This window comes from Oreochromis aureus, linkage group 7, assembly GCF_013358895.1.
Source record: "Oreochromis aureus strain Israel breed Guangdong linkage group 7, ZZ_aureus, whole genome shotgun sequence".
Lineage (NCBI taxonomy): Eukaryota > Metazoa > Chordata > Actinopteri > Cichliformes > Cichlidae > Oreochromis > Oreochromis aureus.
The window spans coordinates 37,718,440-37,740,888 of record NC_052948.1 but is presented as its reverse complement, the minus strand read 5'-3'; the positions used below and the strand labels follow the sequence as shown (position 1 = coordinate 37,740,888).

The window sequence follows — 22,449 nt, the reverse complement described above, 5'->3', positions numbered from 1 at the left end:
ACATCAACCCAATAGAACACCTCTGGGATGAATGAGAACAGAGACAGTTAGCCAAGGCGTTCTAGTCCAACATCAGTGTCTGATCCAACAAATGTACTTCTAGAAGAACTGTCAAAAATTCCCAACTAAACAAAAGTTAACTTACTTTTTCCTGCTAAGTTTATATATGGGCCTGTTTCCTTAAAGTTCAAACATAGCACAGTTCTACCTCCAAAAAAAGAAGTAAAAGAAGAGGATGGTTACTGTCAAATGTGGGAGACTAGTGGGCATATTTCGTCCCTGTTAGTAGTCAGGAGGCTGATGATCCATACCTTATCTTGACTTTAACCAAATAAATTCTGACTGTGTTTTTCCACGGGAAATGTAAGTAACATTTAACCTGATTTGCAGTCCCAAATATAACACAAGTGTGGCTGATATTTAGAAATGTGCCTGCAGAGACTATCTGGCCTAGTTGCTCTAAATGGACCCTGACATTGGAAACTTTTATTTGATGCCTTCCATCAGTCCTTGAATCACAGAGTGGAGCTGTGAATGCGTCCAATATTGAGTATGAGTTAAAGCATTTGTCTGTCAGGTGGAGCTTATCATGATGTGTTGATGTTCACTGTTGAAGTCAGACACTCCATGGGCTTTTCCTTTAGGCAAAATTGTGTTGGGGATCAAAAGAACAGAACTCACACATAAGAATAATACAACTTGAGTATGAATGTTTTTACTTGTTATTCATTTCTTTATTTTTGCCATCACTCTGTTCAGTCTTTATATACAATTATTGAAACTTTTCATTCACAAAATTGAAATCCGAATTACTTTTCATTAACTAACTTTGAACATGACTGATTGACATTTAGTAAAGAAGTAAACAAAGTCATCATGTTACATTATTCCAAGGAAAAGCTTGGTAAAGCATTTCTGAAAGTATAGATGCTGGGAATTGGGATGTAGACCCCCTAGTCAATCCTTATTTCCACTTCAAGTACCAGCTGCAAAGCATCTGACAACCAAAGTCAAAAGAACTATCTTCAGCGACAAAAAGAACAAAGAGTTCAGCAGCAGATGCTATGGACCCCAGAGACGTATGGCCTCCAGAAAGGCCCGATTTTTTTTTAATGCCATCAAGTCAGTCTGAGATTATATGAAGAGACAAAAGCAAATGTGTACGGTGGCCCCTAGAGACAAAGCACGTACAAACTCCAAAACACATGCAAACTCCAAAACACAACGGAAGTGCTCCAGGACGCTAGGGGCAGTGTTGAGCTCGATTTGCAAAATAAACTGCAAGTTTGTTGTAAACACATGGAGTTGGATACCAGCGGAAAACACCTGCAAGGATAGAACAACCACACCCATATATATTCAAATAATTTTAAAAAATGTTCATTTACCTGTTACTACCACACACCAAATCCGGCCGTTGGTACTTCCTGGCTTGAATAGCCACTAGGTAAGAAAAGCTCAACACTGTCCCTAGCGTCCTGGAGCACTTCCGTTGTGTTTTGGAGTTTGCATGTGTTTTGGAGTTGTACGTGTTTTGTAGTTTGTACGTGCTTCGAAATTTGTACGTGTTTTGTAGTTTGTACGTGCTTTGTCTCTAGGGGCCACCGTACAAATGAAACAGTCTAACACCACAGAAGAATGAAGTTACCCTTAATGGCACCTCCATGCACACATTTTGTTTTTGTTTTTTGAAATTTTGTTTACAGTCAGGGAAGTTTGTTGTTTTTGCTGCTGAAATGCAAAATGTAATATTTGAGGGTGGCAATACCTGCAGAGATTTATAATAAATCAATTCTGTTAAACAACAAAAAAGTCTCTGAAAAGAAGATGTCTTCATCTTTATAAAGTGAACATCAGATTTGAAGCTCTTGTTACATATAATGAATTGCACACAGTAAAACCAGTCCATGTAGTGCTGTAGACATCTGGCACTGTTTGGTGGATATTTAATACTGTAGCACAAAGCACCTATGTTGAAGTCTACTTTCCTACGTCTTACAGCTTCCAGAGCTAATCATTTCTTCCTTTCTACATGTTGCTGCTTCTTTCATAGATCCCATCCGTTCATATTATCACCTGTTTACTCACTTGTACGTGTTTGTTTAATTTCAGTCACAGGTCATTTATGTCATAAGATGCACAAATTGCCAGTTGCTGGTTGTTGAACTAAAAATGGCCAGCTGAATTATTCGAACATATCCCCCAAACCCTATTATGGAGTCACGGTTCAATACAATTTTGAGTGACTAGAAAAATAAATAAATTGATATAATAATTAAATTTGTCTTCAAAAGTGTCATTTTTAAAAATGTCAAAAATAAGGCTTTGGATGATCAGCGGGCATTCAACTGTTTAGCCAGATTTTAAAGAAAATATTTTAAAGTAGTTAATACTGAGCCTCTAGCTACAGTGTTTTTTCCCCTTGTTTGTTTTTTTTTATCTGTTTGTAAATATCTTTGTTTCCAATGGGAAGTTCAGCATTTGTCACTGGAAATAATTATGGATTGGCTGACTTTTGGAGCCATCTTACAGTAACCAGTTAGGGAGCTGTTTTTGACACTTCCACATTGGTTTCATTTTTCAGCCTGGAACATTGCTGCTTGTGGAATCACAGAAAAGATTTATTTCAGTCAAAGGTTCTCAAGAACAGAAGTTTGCCACTTGAAGTTGAACATTAAAGATAAATCCTTTCAGGAACTCATCGGATATCTGCAGTCTGAATACTGTTCTACCTGCATTTTTAAAGAGAAAAATTATGTTGGTATATTGTTTTGTGGCTTGTGCACTTTATCAATGTATTGTCCCCCCCCAAGAGAAATCTGTCGTCTTTCAAAGTCATACTGTCACATGAAAGCTTTAAACTTTTAAAGATACATTTGGCTTTTTGAAAATGCACTTCTTGGTAGCTACTATATTTCACTCAAAACACTTCATCTGTTGTGGTTTCCATTGTTGTTCCTTAAGGTGTAGTAGCTGTGGTGCAGTTGAATCAGCCTCAGAACAGAAGGTCAGCTTTAAAAGGTTTCCATTACTGAAAAGGTCAGTGCTTCCAGGTGTGAAGAAACCACCAAGACTTCAGGAAAAGTAAGAGTCACTTGGAAAAAAATATATATATATATATATATATATATATATATATATATATATTATGTGAAATTAAAAAGAAAATAGAGTATGGAAATTTTTGGCCAGTGCATCAAAACTATATTCATACTTATGTCTTACACATATGTATGGACATATATATCTGTGTCTATGTGGGCGTGCACATGCTGTGTGTGAGGGCTTTTCCCAACATTACCCTGAGTGGTGGCTAGGGGGTGCACTGTGGACACAGTGTGTGTATGGGCAGAGGGAGTGAGAGAGAGAGAGAGAGAGAGTGTGTATCTCAGTAATGTATTCCTGCCTGTGCCTGGGCTGGTCACATGGGGAGAGCAGCCTGTTTAAAACAGCCTCGGCTCGCTCAGTCAGAGCAGTGCGAGACACAGAGACAGACGCACCCGTTCTCTCTCTTCCTCTCTTCACGCACGCGCGCGCACACACACACATGCTCACGCAGGCAGACGGCAACTTTCCTCTAGTGGACTGACACCACACACTCGCCAGGATAGACACACTCCCCTTACTACAGTGGAGAAGAGGATAACGATTGACAGCTCTGAAAAAAAGAAATACAGAAAAAGAAAAAGGTTCCCAGTGAGTAACCAATTTTGATTGTCATATGTTATTTCACATTTGCGGACTTTGCTCTTCTTCAGCGTTGTCTGACCAGGATGTGACAGTGACTGTGAAAGGGAGAGGGACTTGATAGAAGGTGCTTTGGGGGGGGCAAGTAAATAAATAAGAACGGAAGGGCAGCCAGAAACGACAGAAGAGAGCAGAGATGTGGTTCTAGTGCAACACTGGAATACCTCTCCATCAATCTCTCCCTCTGTCTGTGGGATCTAATGCTGTTAATTAGCAGCATGCACTTGGAATGAGAGGAATGCCATTGCGCGGAGCTGGAGTGGGGTTTGTTTCGGACTCTTGCGCTCTGTGTGTGTGTGAGTGTGTGCGTCTTTGTCATTTCTTTCTTTTTATTTCTTGCATGCCGGCTGCATTGTGATGGTCAGTCTACTGATGTTGAGCAGATTCCCTGCGACACACGCTGCTCTGGCTGTGATTAATAGAAACCTATTGATATGCAGATGGAAGTAGATAGACCTGTCATTGCACTTCAGTGATATGAGTGATGTGTTGGGAGAAAGGGGACTGTTTTACTGCCTCCCCTTCTTCGTATCGCCTCTGTCCCACTCTCTTTGTATCCCTCTGTCCCTCTCTGTCCTACTGCCTCCCTGTCTCTTTCATCCTCCCTTCTCACTTCCCTCCCGCTCATTTCTGTTGCAGCCGCTGATCTTTCTTTGACACGCTCTCCCTCTTCACTGTCTTTTTCTGTCTCTGTTATTTCATTAACTTTTTCCCGTGTACACAGCTCCCTTGATTCATCTGTGTCACTTCAGTTCTAAAAGGTCTTTCATTCAGCTCCTTGCTTTCTGTCTCATTTCTCTCCCTCACGCTGGTATATGCTGGCATACTTAGTAGACTCCTTAGTTGCGTAGAAAGAGAGAGGATCGCAGACTTGTGAGGAGCGAAAGAGGGGAGGGAAAGTGAGAAGAAAGACAGGAATGAAGGAGAAAGTAGAAGGGGGGGGGGGCATTGAAAAGGCTGACACTGGCTTGGACAATTAGCCCAGGGAGTCTGTCCTGGGGTGCTATTCTGAGAGGGGCTTTGGCCCCTGAGCCCTGGGTGCTGGGTCACGGGATGCCTTGACCCTTCCAGTCGACAGCTAGGCATGGGAGCCATTATCACAACCTGATTGATTAGCACTGAGCGGAAATCCCTTTTCTCTTCACTCCTTGGGAGCAAAAGACCGAAGGTTTTTGTTCTTTTGCTGCTGCTGGTTTAGTATCTGCCTGTCTGAATGTTGAAAGCTCTGGCTTTTCTTTTTTTTCTCTTTTTTTTTTAACTGCTGTCAGTTATGGAGGTCTGGTCTCTATGTATCGTCTGTCACTGGGCCTGTCTTCCTGCCTTCCTTTTTTCCTCTTCCACAATGTATGTTTGTTTGTGCGTGTCAGTGTGCATGCACAAGTGCAGAAGTGGGTACAATATATATATTTTTTTTAATAACAAAAGAGACACACTTTGTTGAGGGGGCTTCTAATATGATGCCATCTTCTCTGTACCAATTATGCTATCTCAGTAATTAATTCAAACCTTCCTTAACTTGTACGAGCTGTACACCTAAAATTGTTAGCAATGTATTTAGGAGGCTACCTGTACGGGGGAGGGGAGGGGGGTGGGGGGTGGCATCCAAGAGATAAACAAGTGATAAAAAAAAGAGATGTGAAAGAAAATATGACAAAAGTGGTGGAGGAACATATATGGGCAGCTTGGGAAAAATGAGTTCTTCCTAGCATGTTCGAGTGCATTTCTCTTTTATCCTGTCATCATTTCCATCTCATTTCTTTGTTTTGATCTTCCCGGTCCCATCTCTTACTAACTCTTGCTAGTTTTGTTCTCCCCCCAGTACCCCCTTTCTCAGACTGGGAGTTTAGTGGGGTGTTTAGCCCAGCTCACGGCTGATCAAAGCAGTATGTGTCTGACTGGGCTTAGCCCAGGCACTCCTAATGGAGCGCCGTTTTCATGCCTTGTTGGTGGTGGAGTAGGAGGGAGTGATAGGAGGTGGAGGGGGAATAGGAGGGTGTGCAAATAGAAAGGCTGATAGGGAAAAAAAAATCAAGCAAGGAAAAGACAGATAGGTAGAGAGATCAGAACAACCGTGAGAATGCGCTTCTCGTAGGAGGTGCTGTGGAGATGTCACTACGAGTTGGGTCATCATTTCTTTGCAAAATCTATGATGAGCGGATAACAAGGATACCACAGTTTCCTCAAATAACAGCAACAGCCAATGGCAGCTCTCCACAGGCTGTTCTGAAAGCCACATTTACAAACTATCTTGACGAACATTACATTCTCAGGAAAGTCAGGGGCATGAGATAATCAACTAACACTTCATAACATGCTATTTATCATTACTGCTGACTGTTTATTAGCAGAATGTGAAAAACTGGTCTTACCTTTTGATACTCCAAGAGATACTTCAAAAGTATGCTCTTTTAGTTTCAAGTTTCTAAAACTTTTCACCATCTCATTAAAATCTAGTTGTTAGCGTAATATATGTTAGCCTTCTGCTCTCTTGCCAGCAAAGAAAGAGCCAAGATACATGGGTTCTCATCGTGAGTGTTTTAGCAGCGGCTTGCTGATTTTGAGAATTTGCTTGGTTTTGCTATGTTTTTCTTTCTTTCAAGAATTCAGTAAGAAGTCTACAATTCCAGTTTGCATAGCCAGGTTTTGTGCACGTTTGCCCTTGTTTCAAAGGGTGGTGACCACAATGTGGACAGTGACATCACTGAACCTAAATAACTGAAGAATCACTAAACTTACTTAAATGAAAATAATCGAATTTTAAAAACTAACGGAATATATAATAAAACTTTACTTTCAGTAGTTAATGGACAAGGCCTTTACGATTCACCAGGGGGTGCTGCAGCACCCTCAGCACCCGTACTTCTGGCATTGTAAATAAGAACGTTACTGCCAAGCAGGCAAATGATATTGATTACCAAACAAAATAGACAAAAAAAGTGAAAATCAAAGAATAAATGAAAGAGCCTTGCTGTCAACAACACAGAATAAAGTCATATGACAGAAAGCGGTAAAAAGAACCCAACCATATCTTTCCAATAAGCGTCTTTCCAGTCTTTAGTGGAAGGACCTATCACCAATGGGGCATACAGTTTAGGCCAGCACAGAATAGCTCCCACACATGGTTTGGTTTTAGGCTGGAAGCAACACCAGACAGGAAAAGGTCTATGTGTGCATCAACTTTTGAGTGTGTTTGTGCATATTTCTGTGTTTGTGTGCGTGAAAGAGAGAGGAAGAGAGCTAGAGATAAGAAGAAGAAGAGAAAAAGAGATAAAGAACTGGTTGTGTGTGCCTGAGTGCATAGTAAGCATCTGTGTGTCCGTCTGTATATGCCTGTATGCCAAGAACTAAACAGCCATGCTGCACATAAACTGTATATTGATTTTTAATAGACTGTAAAAACCTGTCTAGACATTCGGACATTGATTCTGAAATTGGAAGTTTTACTACTTCTGTCTCTATTAAGACATTTTTGGTGGAGGAATGGAATGGAATTTCTGAGCAGCAGAGGGGTAAAGCCTCTTTTATAACCTTGAAAAATAAGACAGAAAATGTTGCTTACATCTTAGTGAGAAGTCTGTAGTGACCGACAAGAACACCGTGGTGTAATTTTAAAGTTGATAAACTGAAAGATTTAAATGTGCTTCTGTAATTATCACCTACAAGTGTGATTTACACACTTCTCAAACTGTCTTCCTCTCTTCACCACCCCCCTCCCCCACCCAGCTCATCACCACCCAAGTCCAAGTTTCTTCTGCAATCCATTCTTTTTTGTTTTGTTTTCATTGCTCACACTCCCCTTTTATAGTGCCATTGTTCATTTTTTTGCTCCCGCCTCTCCTGTCCAATCCCCACTTTGCGATGCCGATGTTTATATTTAACACAAAAGAAAGGTAAGATAAAACTAGGATAATATTTCCCCTAACATACTTACTGCCTGGATAAACATCCTCCGACAGATGTCCAAGCATGGGTCTGATCAGAGGAGGGCATGGGGGCCGTAATTCTCAGTGCTGTAATGTACACAAAGGCTACAAATTGGAAGCTGGTGTGGAGAGGGTTGGACGGAGAGCTGGGGAGGTACGGAGAGACAAAGACTTTCCTCATCATAAAAATTAAACATATTTCAAAAGAGGAAAAAAAAGTTACTGTTCATTGTTAAAACAACTGTTGCTTTATATAGACAGCAGTGGCTGTTTGGCTGTTGTGCAGTTAGTTAACCGAAGGATCATAATGCGCACCTGGTTCTTCTCAGGTGAGAAGTCTGTTTGAAGATGTGAGATCAGCTTCAGTATGTGCAGTGTCACAATCACAAATCCATAATTCATAATTATCAAATTAATAGCGCAGAATTGGGAACTCCAGGAAGTAGTTTAAATATATTTACAATGAAAATTCCGCCTGTTGCTCATCTGACTTTCAGGATCAGAATTAATTAGCATACCACTAACTGTTATTTTTGAGCTTTCTCCACTAACAAAAAGATCTGATCTAAATCTTTCAGTTTTCAATATTTAGATCTTCATCTGCTTGTGTAAATATAACACAAAATGATGACGATAATTGCAATTAATAAGGGATTTGAAAGGATTTAGATTTAATAAGTGGATTTAATGCTGGATTCAGATTTGACGAAATGCTCTCAAGCACTAACCCAACAATAGGAACTATAGTAGAATGGACAGCGAGAAATAAATATGAGGTTTTGGTAAGCATATTTGTGTGTACATGCACGCATCAGAGACATTTTACACGCCGCTGTGAAACAAATGCAGGCGAGAGCTTTGAATGCAACAAGCCTCCCAACAGCCACACAGACATTAAAAAGTCAGCGTTCTCTCTGGCAATGCACAGCTCCCACGCTTTTTCTGTCTACCCTCTCTCTCTTTAGTTCGATGTGCCACTTGCTGTGTGCTTTTATCTAACTGCACCTAAGGGTGTGAAAACATGACAAGATTTTGTTAAGATTTGGCCCCAATTAAGCTGCCTCACATGCATTTCAGAGATCTACATTTTACGACTGTTTCCTCTCTACACCCTGAGCACGAAGATCTGGCTCAGAGGGAGAGTCGGTGTGTAATTATTTTGGTAATCTGAAAGAGCTCCTGTACTTTCTTTGTACACTTTTAAAGTGTCGAGAACATGCAGATATTAAGCCGTTCTGTTATGCCATAAAAGACTGAATCAGGACCTTCAATTCTGAAAAAAAAAGGTTGAATGTTTATTTAAAAGAAAGCCTTTTTTGTATGGGGTTGTGATGGCAAGCGCACACACAGACAGACAAACTTTAAGCTTGTCTGTTTGCATGTGGCCCGACATTTTTCTAAGCTTAAGCTTTTCAATGTTTGTGCCCGCTCCTTTGGCTTTTTGTTCTATTTGTCAAGTTGCTTGTTTCTCTGTCTTTGAGAAACAGCCTTTTTATCTGTCAAGTTTTGTGTGTGCTAGTGGGTCAGTGTGTGTCACACTGTGCATATCTGCTTGGCTCGGCTGTATTTTTATCCTTAGACAGCTCTCTATTCAGCCCCTGTAGCATTCTTGCAGCCCAGGCGATGGGAGAGTTTGACTCCTAACTTTCTGATCAAAGCATATGAGGGATAAAAGGAGGGAAATCAAGAAAAAAAAAAGTTTATGAATATGCATCACTTGACCCCCCCAACACGAGCTCCCAGCTTTGGACACATGCACACACTCAAACACAAACAAAAGCTGCCTCCTCCAGTAGGGGGCAAACACTTTGAGGTGGATTTGCGCACAACTTCTGAAGGCTATTCACATTCTGTTAGCATACCAGAGGAAAATGTGCTGTACCTGACAGCAGCCACACACTGTTATCTACACAGCCAAGTGCAATTTGTGCATTTTACTATATTTTTCAGGGCTTGTGTTTTAAATATTTAAACTTTTCAGATTTACTGCTTTTTATATAAATGCAACTTGAGAATGAACTCCTGGAGGTAATTTGCCTTAAGGCAACTGTATAATGTAGTACAGTATGTATGCTATATAGGAATACATGATGTGGGAGAATCATACTGGGGGCGGTGTATGCGTGCCGTGTGGTGCATCCACTAATCCCTCTGTATTGTGAGTTTAACTGCTCAGTTGTATTGACTAACTTGCTATTTTTATATTTTCCCTAGGCACATGTCAGCCACATTATTTTCTCTTTCCATATGTAAGTAAGATATAAAATATAATCATAACTTTCTTGTGTTATATTGTATTCACGGCACATAAAAGAATAGCTGGAAAATCTCCTCCTTTTTGCTTTGTGAAAATTCCCACTGTATTACAAGGTTAAAATCTGTTCATGCCAGGTGACTGAAAATGTTGCTTGTTTTAGCTCATTTGCACATGTTACATTGCTGTAGCTGGTAAAGAGTATATAGCACCTATTTCACCTGTTGAACACTTTATTTTCAGCAAACAAATGGCTTATAATTAACTTAAAAAATAGACCTCCCCTGACTGTACTAGTTACCCCTAGCAGCTGAAGGAGTCACTTCAGTATGAAGGATTTAGGCCAAATTTTCTTCAAAAATCAAAAGGATACGACTCTCCTTTGTTTTTGTATGTCTCACCACTATTTTGGCTGATGCAAGCTCACACAAAGTGTGCAAGCACAAACTGTGTGCAGACATGAGCAGCACTGCAGTCCACTTAAAGGCTGCATGTGTCATTAGCCACAATAGTGTTCTGAGGTTACACAGAGCTCCTATAAACAGATTGGGGATGCATTTATGATCAGTATAATGGGACATTAAAAGAGCATTAGACTACATACAGTCTAAAGTTTATTCCGGCTTACACGTGCACCATTCGTAGAAATGCTTTACTACTTTTTAAAATCATGGACTTCATGTGAAAGAGGGCCATTGTCATCAGTTATCGGAGGCAGAAACTACTTCTAGATAAGTTTGACAACTAAGTTATCATTTAACAGTAACGAACGTAAAGCTCATTATTCTTTGACATTGTGTTAGTGCTATTAATTTCACAGCAAACCATATTATTTGTCAGATAATTGGTGTAAAAAAATGCTCCTTAAGACATCAAACGTATAAGCATAATGAAGAGGTCCAAAATTCAGTGTGTTCAATAAGCAGCTAGGAGATTTAGGAGCCTGGTTAGACGCCCAGTTTCCACTTAAAGTGAACACAGACCTGTTCGATGTGTAGCTTACTTACATTCACCGTTTAAATTTGACTGATAAGTAACTGCAGTGCTTTTGTGTAAAATGGCCATGACTCTTGTTTGTTGGCACTTTTTAATGTGTGGGTTTTACTGTTATTTATCCCCTGTGTTATAAAAAAAATTGATCAAAATAAAAGCACCAACTGGCCAACTGAAAGAAAAGGTAGTGAAAGGGAATTTGATCATTCTCCTGAAATAACCAATTTTAATTTTGAATGCACTTGAGCAAAGCTGTCAACTGAAGAAGTGAGACACAGACATCAGGTGCAAGTACTAGTAGAGCAGGTTGTTGTCAATTCTTAAGGGGAAGATAAAGTGAAGAGAAGTAAATGGAAAAGTTAAGTTTAGGAAAAGGCAAAAATGTTTTCACCTGAAGCAGAATAGGGAAATTCAAGAGATGGCCAAGATTAAGCCTTGGGATAGCTACAAGTATGTCTTCTTGAGGTAAAGATAAAAAGAGACAAGAGAACTGGAATGAAAAGTCAAGAGGTGAGGAGGAGGCTAACAACAAAAGCGGTTTTGGTCTGAGGGGTGGATGAAGAAAAGTATAAGAACACAAGAGATTCAATTATGGAGCAGAAGACATTTTTACAGACTGATACCATTGGGCATGATTGGAACTTGAAGGAAAGTAGCTGGAGAGAGAAAGTCGGCACACATCAAGCGTGATTGTGGTCAAACATTGGAGGAAGACTAGTAGCAATTGGAAATGGTGTGGAGTGAGGGGGGGAATTAAAGGTTAGGCAAGACCATCAGCAGACATGACTGTGATGAGTGTAAAGCTTGAAAAGACTGGAGAAACGACTGGGCAAAGGGAAAAAGGAAGAGCACATAAAATGCTAGAACACTATTATGTCCAGTTGCAGGATTGAGGTCAGAGAAAAGGAAGAGCTGCAAAGATTAGAGAAAATGAAAGGGGACATGCTGGATAGGTTTGGAGTTGAGGTGCTTCTTGGAGTTAAGATGTGACAATGGAGGTATAGGTGGGAATTTAAATTCTCAGCTAGGAGACAAGGGCAGGCAAGAATAAATGAAGAGGGAGAATGCACTTTAAGTGGACTATGCCATTTCTCAGAGGTACAGTTTCAATCACTTGAACTTGGTGTTTTCAAACATGTCAAAGTGGACGCTGTGTATCAGATTTGATGATGGTGTATCATCCCCTGAAAGCAAGTGCATAAAGTGTAGTGTGTGTATGTGTAATAATGTGAAACACATTTTACCAACATAACTACAGTGGGATGCTGAAACAGCGCCTTCTAATGTTTACTGACATCACCCCTCTGTGTGTATGTGTGTGGAAACTGTCTGGGACCATGCCACATTATTAATAATGCACTAAGTTCAAAATGCATGAATTCCCAATCAACTGGGATATTAGCACCATGGTCCCCACTTTATATTGTCTTCATTTTTGTTTTAGAGATATTTATCAATCCCCCCCATCTCAAATGCGTTACTAAGCTGGTTGTTGAAAGGCTTGGGGCTCTGGCTTTTTGCGCTGCTGGCTCCAGATATGTATGCTCAGTTTTCTGTCCATGCAATGTTTTTGTTCACTCAAATGAATGAAGCTACTCTGTGTTACTGACTGTGTCCATCTCTTTCAATATCCGTCCATAAATTTGCCTATTGGTGTGTGTATAAGTTTGCTTTTCCGTACAAGTGTGTATGTCTGTGTGTGAGTGAGTGAGTGCCTCTCTCTGAGCCGAGGGCTTTTAATCTATTAAAGCCTGATCCTTAAACACTAATCAATGTACCCTTTTATATTTCCATTACAGTGCAGAAGGGAAAGGGATAAATAAAGCATGACAGTGGAGCTCAGTAGTGGCCACATAACATTGAAAAGTTCCAACTGCTGTTGGTGCACAAGAGAGGGCTGAACTATTTAAACTGGTCATTGTATTTTAATATTTTTGTTATACAATCTAATCTGTTTGGTAGGATGTTTAGGGCTGGGTGATTGGTGCAGTATGGCTATCATTATATAGCCATTTTTTTGTTCCTTTCTAAAACTTTTGACAATTTAGTAGTCTCTAATTCTAAGAATTAAACTTGGTACTGGCTCACATACACATTGCACTCACAGGAGCTGATCAGCCATGTAACGTCATGTCATGGAGCTTCCAGCACACATTTTTAATGCCAGATGAAGTTTGGAACTCTGCACTTCAACTCTGCAGAATTGGTGAGCTTTGGTTTTAGTTTCAGCAAGACAGGTGTCAGCATTTGATTTGAAAGAGTGCACACCTGAGAAACTGGAAATCTTATTTAACAGGTAAAAGAAATTGGTGTGCAAGCGGATGGATATTTCCAGCTTCTTTATTATTTATTGCATCAGTTAACATATCTGTGTCTTTGTTTTATCTAAAGGAACAAATAATGAAGTAAAAGCACTTTAAAAACTGGAAATGTCATTGGCCTCCTGCCTTTCTTTTTCTTGTTTAAACGTCCTCCATGCTTACAGTATTGCATCACGTTTTCCCTTTAGATCATGTTTAACTAGTGATATATGCACTGTAGCTTTTAGTTGTCAGGACCAAACACTTTCAAGCTATACAGCTGACAATGTGCACCACCGTTTTAGGGCTGATTTACAGTTATTTACAGCAAATGTCTGCAGTCCAAACGCATACTTGCCTAACCCCCCCTCCATCTCTCATTTAAACCCACTAAACTGACAGTATTTGCCACTTCTCAGAGCATATTTTATTAGCTATGTCTGGTTATATACATGTCCCTCACCCCCAATTAATTTAGTATACTTAAGTGGCACATTTGCATTAGACTGCTTGCCTTTGGAGTATAGTTTATTAGTGCTGTCTGTGTAACCCGCACCAACACCCCACAATCCTATCCCCAAGAACCATGCACACGCACACATTTATTTTAGTGCGCTTAGCCAACAGTATTTTCTCGGCAGGAGCGTACGTGTGTGTTTTTCTGCTCCAGTGTGGTAGTTTATTAGCAATGTCTCCTTTGATAGTTAGTGTGCACGCTTGATTATGGCTGAAAGGGAGTGGGCTGGGCGCTTGGCCGGAGAGGAAGTCTGCCTAATGATATTAACAACATCCTTTATTGGGTAGCTACTGCAGGCAGAGAGAGAGAAGGGAGTAAATGGAAGAGGGAGGGAGGGTGATTAAAGTGAGAAAAGTGGGGTCTTAGAAAGAGAGAGGAAAACGGGGGAGAGAAACTTTAGGGTGAATGAAAGAGACAAGAGTGTGAAGGGGAATGGGTTTACCTGTTCTGCAGATTAGGCAAGAGAAATATGCGGAGATTTAAACATCAAAAACATAATTATGAGAGGATTATTCTATTTAAGAGTGTCTGCCCAAACACTACAGTGAGAGATGTTTTCATTTGCTCCTAATATGTTATACGGTTCTGACAGTCCCTCCATGTTCCTCTAATAGATTTGCAATCATATCCCAAATCGCTTGGCAACCCTGTCAGGTTCTATCACCGAGGTTCACAAGGGATTAATTGTTTGCAAGAGTTGAGCGTGCAAAAAACAAAGGTAAGCGGAAGTTGTTTTCATGATGACTTAATTATTCAAATTAATTTAAAATTAAAAGTATTGTTTATTTGTCAGCTAGAAATTGATGTCTGCTACAAAAACTTAAGTATTGAGGTTGTAGGGTTTTATTTTTTACTCTGATAATCATTTCAACTTTCATTTTAATGGACGATTTCTTTTTGGCAATTTTCATTCCTCGAGAAAAGTTTCCTTAAAGTCTGAAGCAGAGTTTCCATTAAAGCCACTAAGTAGACAGGTGCTTTATACTGTTGCGATAAAGCCATATAAAACCTATGAAGATGAATATGTTGCAAAAGCAAGTAATTTTTGAACACATATAGATAAATGAATGAATAAATATCATTCTATAGATGTGATTATTTCTTTTATAATTTTCTCTGATTGCTTCAGGTAACCCACCCAATAAATAATATTTAAACTACAGTTGCTCAGTTGTCTGGTTTGGTAATAGTATAGAACGCTCTATTAAACTTGTTTCCATGTATGTCTGCCCTCGTCTGACTCATTTCACAGAAAAGGTAGAAGGAAAAAAAGATGATTTACTTCACCTGATTAGGGGTTTGGGTTTTTATTTTTGCAACGTATTTGCCTTCACAGAATACAATTGTTGTCTAATGCATTGAACTTCACACAACAGGTGGTCAGGGTGAAAGGAAAGCATCATCTCACACACCACCATTGCAGTGCACAAAAGTGAAAGTGTGTGAATAGAGGATTATTTACATAACCTGTTTTTGTGTCTCCTGTGTTGTTGAAAAACATCAACAGGCACAAAATGAGATCGTGGATACAAATAAAATAAAGTATAGAAAAAAGTGAACACACAACTTTGTTGCAAGTAGACAAAAGAAGCCTTACTGCTCCATGAAACACAGAGACTGTTTTGTGAGTATGTAAACACTTTTGCTCTTTAACTTGTTTTTCTCCTCTAAATCTGGGTAGGTGGGCTTTTTCAGTTACAGACTGATGGGTGATTACTATCTTACTGTATGCCAGTATGTTACCATTTTAATGTCACTGTGAAAAAAGGAATTCATAGATCATAGCATGATGCCTAGCATAATCATCAACACAAACACATGCAAATGTGTCATAGGCATTATAAAAGATAGATGTGACACATTACTTTCCACACTTTTAAACTAAATCATCTGCACTTTGGCTGATGCTATCTTGATGTTTTTTGAAAGATAAAAGTTGCCTTATATGGATGAAAAGTAGAATGCTAAGTTATCAGGTGGCGCTAGCAAGCAGCACGTATTCAAATTCAAACTGTATGGGTATGGCACAGAGAGAGAGACATATCAGCTACTTAGAGCTAAGTAGTAGATCAATAAAATAGAATTTCACTTACCAAATCTGAAGCACAAAATTCTTTGATGTTCCATACCACACAGAAATAATAATCAGGCAGTGCTTTAAATGGGTGCAATAGCACACACAAAACAGAGACGTGCATATACTTAATGTAGTGTTTGAGGCCGAACACTGATCAGGACAACTGTTAGTCAATGTGGCTGTAAACATGCATTTTAATAATCTCTGTTTGGGCATTTTATTTGGATTTACTGAGTTTTAGAGGGAGCCTCAAGTGGCAGCCAGGGGAACTGCAGTTTCTTTTTTTTCTTTTTTTCTTTTTCCATCCACACTGTTTTTTTTGTTGTTGTTTTTTTTAAATCTCCAGATTTTACCCTTTGATATTCCCACAATGACAAATGTGCTTATCTCCCACTAACACCTAGTGAAAGCCGTCACCTTGAGAGGCATCTCTTACTACCAAAAATGTCAAGGTTGGCAAATTTCTCTGTTTAACTTGGCAAGATGCCTAAGATCCCAGACCCCTCCCAGATGTTTGCCAATGTGTAGAACCATATTTATTTGTCTGATTGCTCACATGTTGGCCTCTGTGCAAGTTTCTGTCTGAGTGCTTGTGTGTCTGTGCAACTCTTTTTCTCACACATACACAGTGCAGAAATCAGACAATGAAGAAAATAGCACAAATAAACCCATTCTGTTGGACTGTCTCTGCAAGCAGTGTTATCATCTCACTTCACCTGTGGCTAAAGAGACATATACCTGTCAAAAGTAACACTTTCAGACACAAACATTATATTACACAGGCATAAATGCATACAAGACTTCACATATCCTCAGCGCAAATGTGTACATGTATATATCGACAAGTGCTGTGTGATGTCATCTACAATGACAATAGTCAGCGAGCCAACACACACTGATTAACCTTTCCATGCACACTGGTATGTCAGAGTTGAGATGCCATTTGTCGTATTCCCATGATCTCCCCTCTGGTAGAACATGACTGTTCTTGTTTTCTGTGTGTATATTGTTGTGGAAATGTATATGAGAGACACATAGTACTCAGCTTCCTTTGACTTGAGCCAAAGTAGAAAAGAGCTACTTATCAGGAAGGATTAAAAACAAATTAAGATGGATTTAGACCCTTTAAATGACTCTAGCTTCCATCAGTTGGTGAGTGTGTGTACCTTTTTTTGTTTCTTCAGCTGTATCTGGTTATAGATGGAACAGTGGTGCACTGGTTAACACCAAGAAGGTCTTATGTTCCAATTCGCTGGTAGGTGTCTTTTTGTATACAGTTTTAATGATTTCTGTGAGTGTCTTCCACTATTCAAATATGTTGGTAGTAGGTGTGAGTGTTAACATGAATGGGTGTCTGTCTCTCTGTGTTAGCCCATCAATAGACAAGCAGCCTGTCCAGAGTGTACCCTGCTTTTCACTCTGTGATAACTCGGATAGGCTCCAAAATAGATGAAAGGATTTTAGGTTAGATTGCATATTTGTGTGGAAAAGTCTGTGGCTATATGTGTGAGCTTAGTCACAATGCACATTGCATTTAGATTCAGTGCATTTCAGGCTATTGACATGATTTTAATTTGTGATTAAAATCAATGCACATTACTCAATGTTAGTTTTCTCAAGACAATAAAAGCCTGGAGTTTTTTCACATTACCGTGCAGTAGAATGTAATTTAAAAGGTCACCTTGGACATGTATGTTCCTCACTCTGATATCAACCAGCAAATGAACACTGTTAATACCGAAGCAACCCTGGCAACAACAAAACCGGACAGAGCATGTAAACTGGCTGCCTGAAGCGTCACAGTTCTTCGGCCAATAAATTGATGTCTGGTGGATAAAAACCTCAGTCCAAACACCAGATGAACACACCATCTGTTTCTCTGCGATTCCACTCATTAGGAGTACATATTTTATTTTTTTTCCTTTATTCCGCTTGTCATTTCATGGGCACTGCTATAGCCCTGCTCCTTTCTGCCATTGCGTTTCTATTGTCATTTAATTTTTTGTTACCGAGTGCAGATCGATAAACGCTTGATGTGTGTTTGTTTTGTTGTTTCATATTTTGCAGTGAATATAATCAAATCCCTTCTGCTTTTCCATAGCGCGTTTGCATAATGTTGTAAGCATCTCCTTCTCAACTTTTCTTTTGTCATGAGCCAAATCCGCCTTTTTGATACAACACATTTTGGAAAGGTTTGTCGTGCAAACATCTTGACAAACAGTAATCACAACCAGTTTTACAATACTTCCTTTTTAACCATGTTTTCATAAATATTACCACATAAAAAGCATTGAATCTTATGCTACAACCATCAGTTGATTTCTGCCACTGCTGTGTTCATTATGTTTTTCTGGTGAAGCCACATTTGAAAACCAATGGACCCATCAGCAGAGAGCCCAGAGGCTCCAGTCATGCAAGCCTTCTGCCATCTTTCCCTCCAGATGCAACCTTACATGCTCCATCTGTGGCTCTATGATTGCTCTCAACAGCCACCTGCAGTGGTGCCATCGCTGGCAGGCACAAATAGTATGAGCCGTTCCGGCCATAATTTTAGCAACGTTATCTTTCTTTGTTGATGAGATGCCTCTGTTTATGTATCATGTTTGACATAATCTTTTTTTAGTCTTAATCTTTTCATCTTAAATTCTGTCTGAAGAAGAGCGTTGTGTTCAAGAAACAGTTTGCAAGTATTTGTTGTTTACTGGAAACTTTTTTTTATGTGCACATATGCTTGTGTAAAAGCACAGCCACAAAGTCCATATAAATGTTTAAATAGAACGTCTGTCTTTGAATGTGCATGCATGACATGAGTGGATTCGATTTCACTGCAAAGCCATGTTGAACAGTCAGTCAATTTCCTGCCACACATTCTGTTGTCCCTCCATGACAAATGCCTCGATTTCCTCATAACACATTCCTATAGCATTATTGGTCATGGACATTATATAGTCCAACATACTCTGAGTCCCTCCGAGTATCAGATTGCTTCAGTGTTTATTTGAGAAAGCCAAAAGCAAAGAAAGAAAAAAAGAAAAAAGAGGAAACCACTAACATTTTATTGCTAGCTGAGAAAGAAGTTTTCAAAGAAGTAAGAATGTTTGCCTTTTGTTTACCATTTATTGCTTTTTTCTCCACATTTAGAGCTAAAAGCTGTTCATAACTCATAGGGGAAAAAAATACAATCTCAGTTTTAACCCTTTTCATAAGTACATGTAGGATATTTCCAGTGCTACTGTTAAAATCTCTAGCAGACATCTAACACTGTTACTACATACGAGGAATATTGTGGTTTCTAAAAGCAGCTTGTAAAAATGTGTCTTTTCATGGCCTGTCTCAGTCCATTAAAGTAGATACATGACACCACATAATGATATTAAAATATTCTTCAGACCTCCCTCCATAAACAGCATTCCTAAATGAGGTTTTAAACCAGAGGGCGAATTGTCTGTGAATACTAAGTGAATGGCATTGGGAAAGCTGACATGGTTTGAGGCCTCTGTATTGTTGAGAAAAGTCAGGAAGGTTTAGCTCAAGTGTAAAATCCATACTGAAGCCCTTTGGTAATGCTTGACTTGACAAGTTGTGCATGTGTTTGAATGTGTTTGTGTGTTTGCACTCACACTCATACTCGAAGCTACCTTCATGATTCATTAACGTGTGTGTGGACGCCTGTTATGCTACGGAACCTACGGTTCTGTGTGTTACTAGGCTGTTGTACTCATATTTCCATTTAAATATGTGTCTGTGGTGTGATTTACAACCGTCAACTATTGCATAAATCCACTGACTGCTAGCCCAAAAAGACAGAAATGTAGAAAAAAAAAGTGTCCATATGGAACTTATCATAAGCAACCATATTTCTCCATTACTAGGAGCAATTTGTTTTAATTGCCAGCTTAGAAGTAATATGGCCTCAAACTAGATTTTTTTGTCATAAAAAAAGAAAAATCTAAATGAAATATGAGAATACCCATTAACTGACACAATTATGCTGTAATAATCAGAAAATTGAGCTGTCAAGACTGGAAAGCCTCTTTAAGATGGTAGTTACAAAGCATAAGGAGCGTGTGTCTGTATGCATGCAGGAAGGATCTGACAGAAACTGTATGTAATTGGTAGGTTTATCTTTAAAAGCCGATTATTTACATTTTGAACTAAGTGGAAATTTAACGAAAAATTTGACGACATAACCAGCTAAAGTGTACGAATCAGAGAGGTCATTATAAAGAGAAAGAGGGAGGGAGAGATCCTTCTGTACAATATTCCTTGTATACAAGGGTGACTAACTGGATACTTTGATGAAGCAAATTGGGCTATTGCTGCACAACCTTGCATCATAAAAATATTCGTAGTGAAAATTTCCCTCTCAGTAATGATTCCTAAATAACACCGTGGCCTCTGTGTGCACTCCATCCTGACTGGCTGGAGGGGTGTTAATTAGTTTGAAATAATCACAGTTTTTTTCAGTGCACTAGGACTTGATATTCAAGAATATGGGCTCACTGCACACATTCTGCTGAGTCAGAGTTCATGAATAGCTTTTGCTCTCACATAATTTCAGTGATAAATGGCTGTGGATGAAGCTTATGGGGAGCAATTTAATTGGCTAAGCATGAATTTTAAGTCTTTCAATTATCATCACATCGTTCCTACTCTGACAATAATCTCTATCTCTGTTTCCTCAAATGTGTCATGAGTCGAACAATATCATCTGATTTAACATCCTATGCCACAACGCATGACTAAATTAGCTTGACTGTAAGCCAAACCAGTCTCGAATCAGCATTGCTCTTTTAAAATAATTTGTGTGACAAGCAAAGGCAAAAAAGAACAGAAAAAGTAGGCCCAGAAGAACTGGGTCAAATGGCATTCGAAAATAAAATAAAATAAAAATAAATTAAAGTTAAGGTGATTGACATTGTTCATGTTAGACTCACCATGCATGCAAGTCGAAAACATCTTTCTTTGATGTACAGTGCACTATGTACTAAGTACTTCCACACATACAGACAACCTTCAGTCAGATAGGAATATAAACATAAAAATACATTTTCTTGCGCAGTAATTCCCACCTAGTGCTTAGGGCTGTGCTGGACTTTGTTCTTTGAATAGTTTTTAATGTGTAAGAGGCTTTTAGATCTTATTTTTCAAAGGACAGGCATGAGGGATTCTCATGAGGCTGCGACACTCCCATTAAGAATGTGATTCTTACAATATAGCACACAGATTAAGAGGCCAGCTTTGTAGTCCCCGCCTGCAGCACCATATCCAAATTGTGCATACATACTATTATATATTAGCACTACTTTAAGATTATGTTCTACTTGCCTAAACTAACGTGGACTAAGAATGTTATGGATTTTTACTGTTAGTGCTTTTCTTCAACTCGTTGGTTTTAATGGATTTTTAAGGACATAATGTGCCACACTGTAATATTTTTCATGTTGTTTGCAATCCCTTTAATCCTATTAAACAAACCACGTAGGACTTGAGGAACGGTGCACACCTGTGGCACATTTGAAAACTGTGTTCACAAGGAATATATGACCAGTGTGTCTGTGAAAACCTTGCCTTAATCACGGTAAATCAAATCAGCTCCTGAGGGCCAGACAGTTTTATAATGCAGAATCCAGGTTGGTTCCTCTTGAAGGAATATAAGGTTGTTTGGACTAGAGAGTTCCAAGGCACAATATTATACCCAAAGTATGATCATAACACTGTAAGCATGCTGCCAATGGCTTTGTAGAAACTGAAAAGAATCTGTAAAAGTCTGGTCTCCACATCATGACCATTTAGTTCATTAGTCACTTGTCATTTTTAACCAACTCAGCTCAGTTTGAACATGTATTATTCATGTATCCACATGCAATGAGGAACTACACCATTTCCTGTTGAGAAAAAAGCTGTTTTTAAGCACATACTGTAACTCATTGAAAATGTTATTATTTAAAAATGATGTTTTCCTCAGTTGATTAATGACTGACATATTGGTGATACTGATGGTGATTGACTGGGAATTAAATAAAATGAATCATTTCATTCTGTTAAATTTCGACAACACTTGGTATCTGAATTTGGTTAAAGGTCAGCCATTCTTCCTGATGTTTGTATAATTAGAACTCATTCTTAAATTTAGTGTGGACTTTCTTCACCATAACCAAATTCCCAGAAGGAAGAAAGTTTTTGGCTTTAGTACAAGTTCCTTGTTTCAAAGTCTTAAAACCTCTGAACACTCTGGATCTTGTCAGTGTGGAGTTTCTCTTAAAATTGATCATGTGTCCACTTCCTATCATTTGCCTTTTAGTTAAAAAAGAAATAGACCACAGATACCCTGTTGTAGCTGGAACTGTTGGATGCAGTGAGAAATGTTTCTGATGTCTGACTCAGACATGAGTTTAATGAAGTCTGATCATGATACACTATCCATTTCTCTTTTTTAGTGCAGCTGTACTGTGTGTGGGTGAGGAAGGCTGTGAAGAAGACCGTGTTTTAGTTTAGTTCCTTTGATTTAACAGCTTATTGAGTTTCTCAAACATGCAAAAAGCACTCATATGTATTGATTATGAGTTATTTCAAGAAAAGTGGGATTGTCATTTAATTAAAGCCATTATAAGCCATGAAAATCTACATTCAAGCTT

The 22,449-nt window shown here is 39.0% G+C and overlaps 1 protein-coding gene across 3 annotated transcripts in view; it reads left to right on the top strand.

Moving 5' to 3' along the window:
* The first annotated feature begins 3,065 nt into the window (after window positions 1-3,065).
* cntfr (ciliary neurotrophic factor receptor) overlaps window positions 3,066-22,449 on the top strand; it is a 208,868-nt gene continuing 189,484 nt past the window's right edge. For 2 of the 3 annotated variants that reach the window (XM_031753211.2, XM_031753209.2), the window contains exon 1: window positions 3,439-3,696. The gene's annotated coding sequence lies outside the window, so the exon portion shown is untranslated. Of the gene's footprint in view, window positions 3,085-3,438; window positions 3,697-22,449 lie in introns of those variants that run through there. The other variant, XM_039614789.1, reaches the window with a different exon arrangement.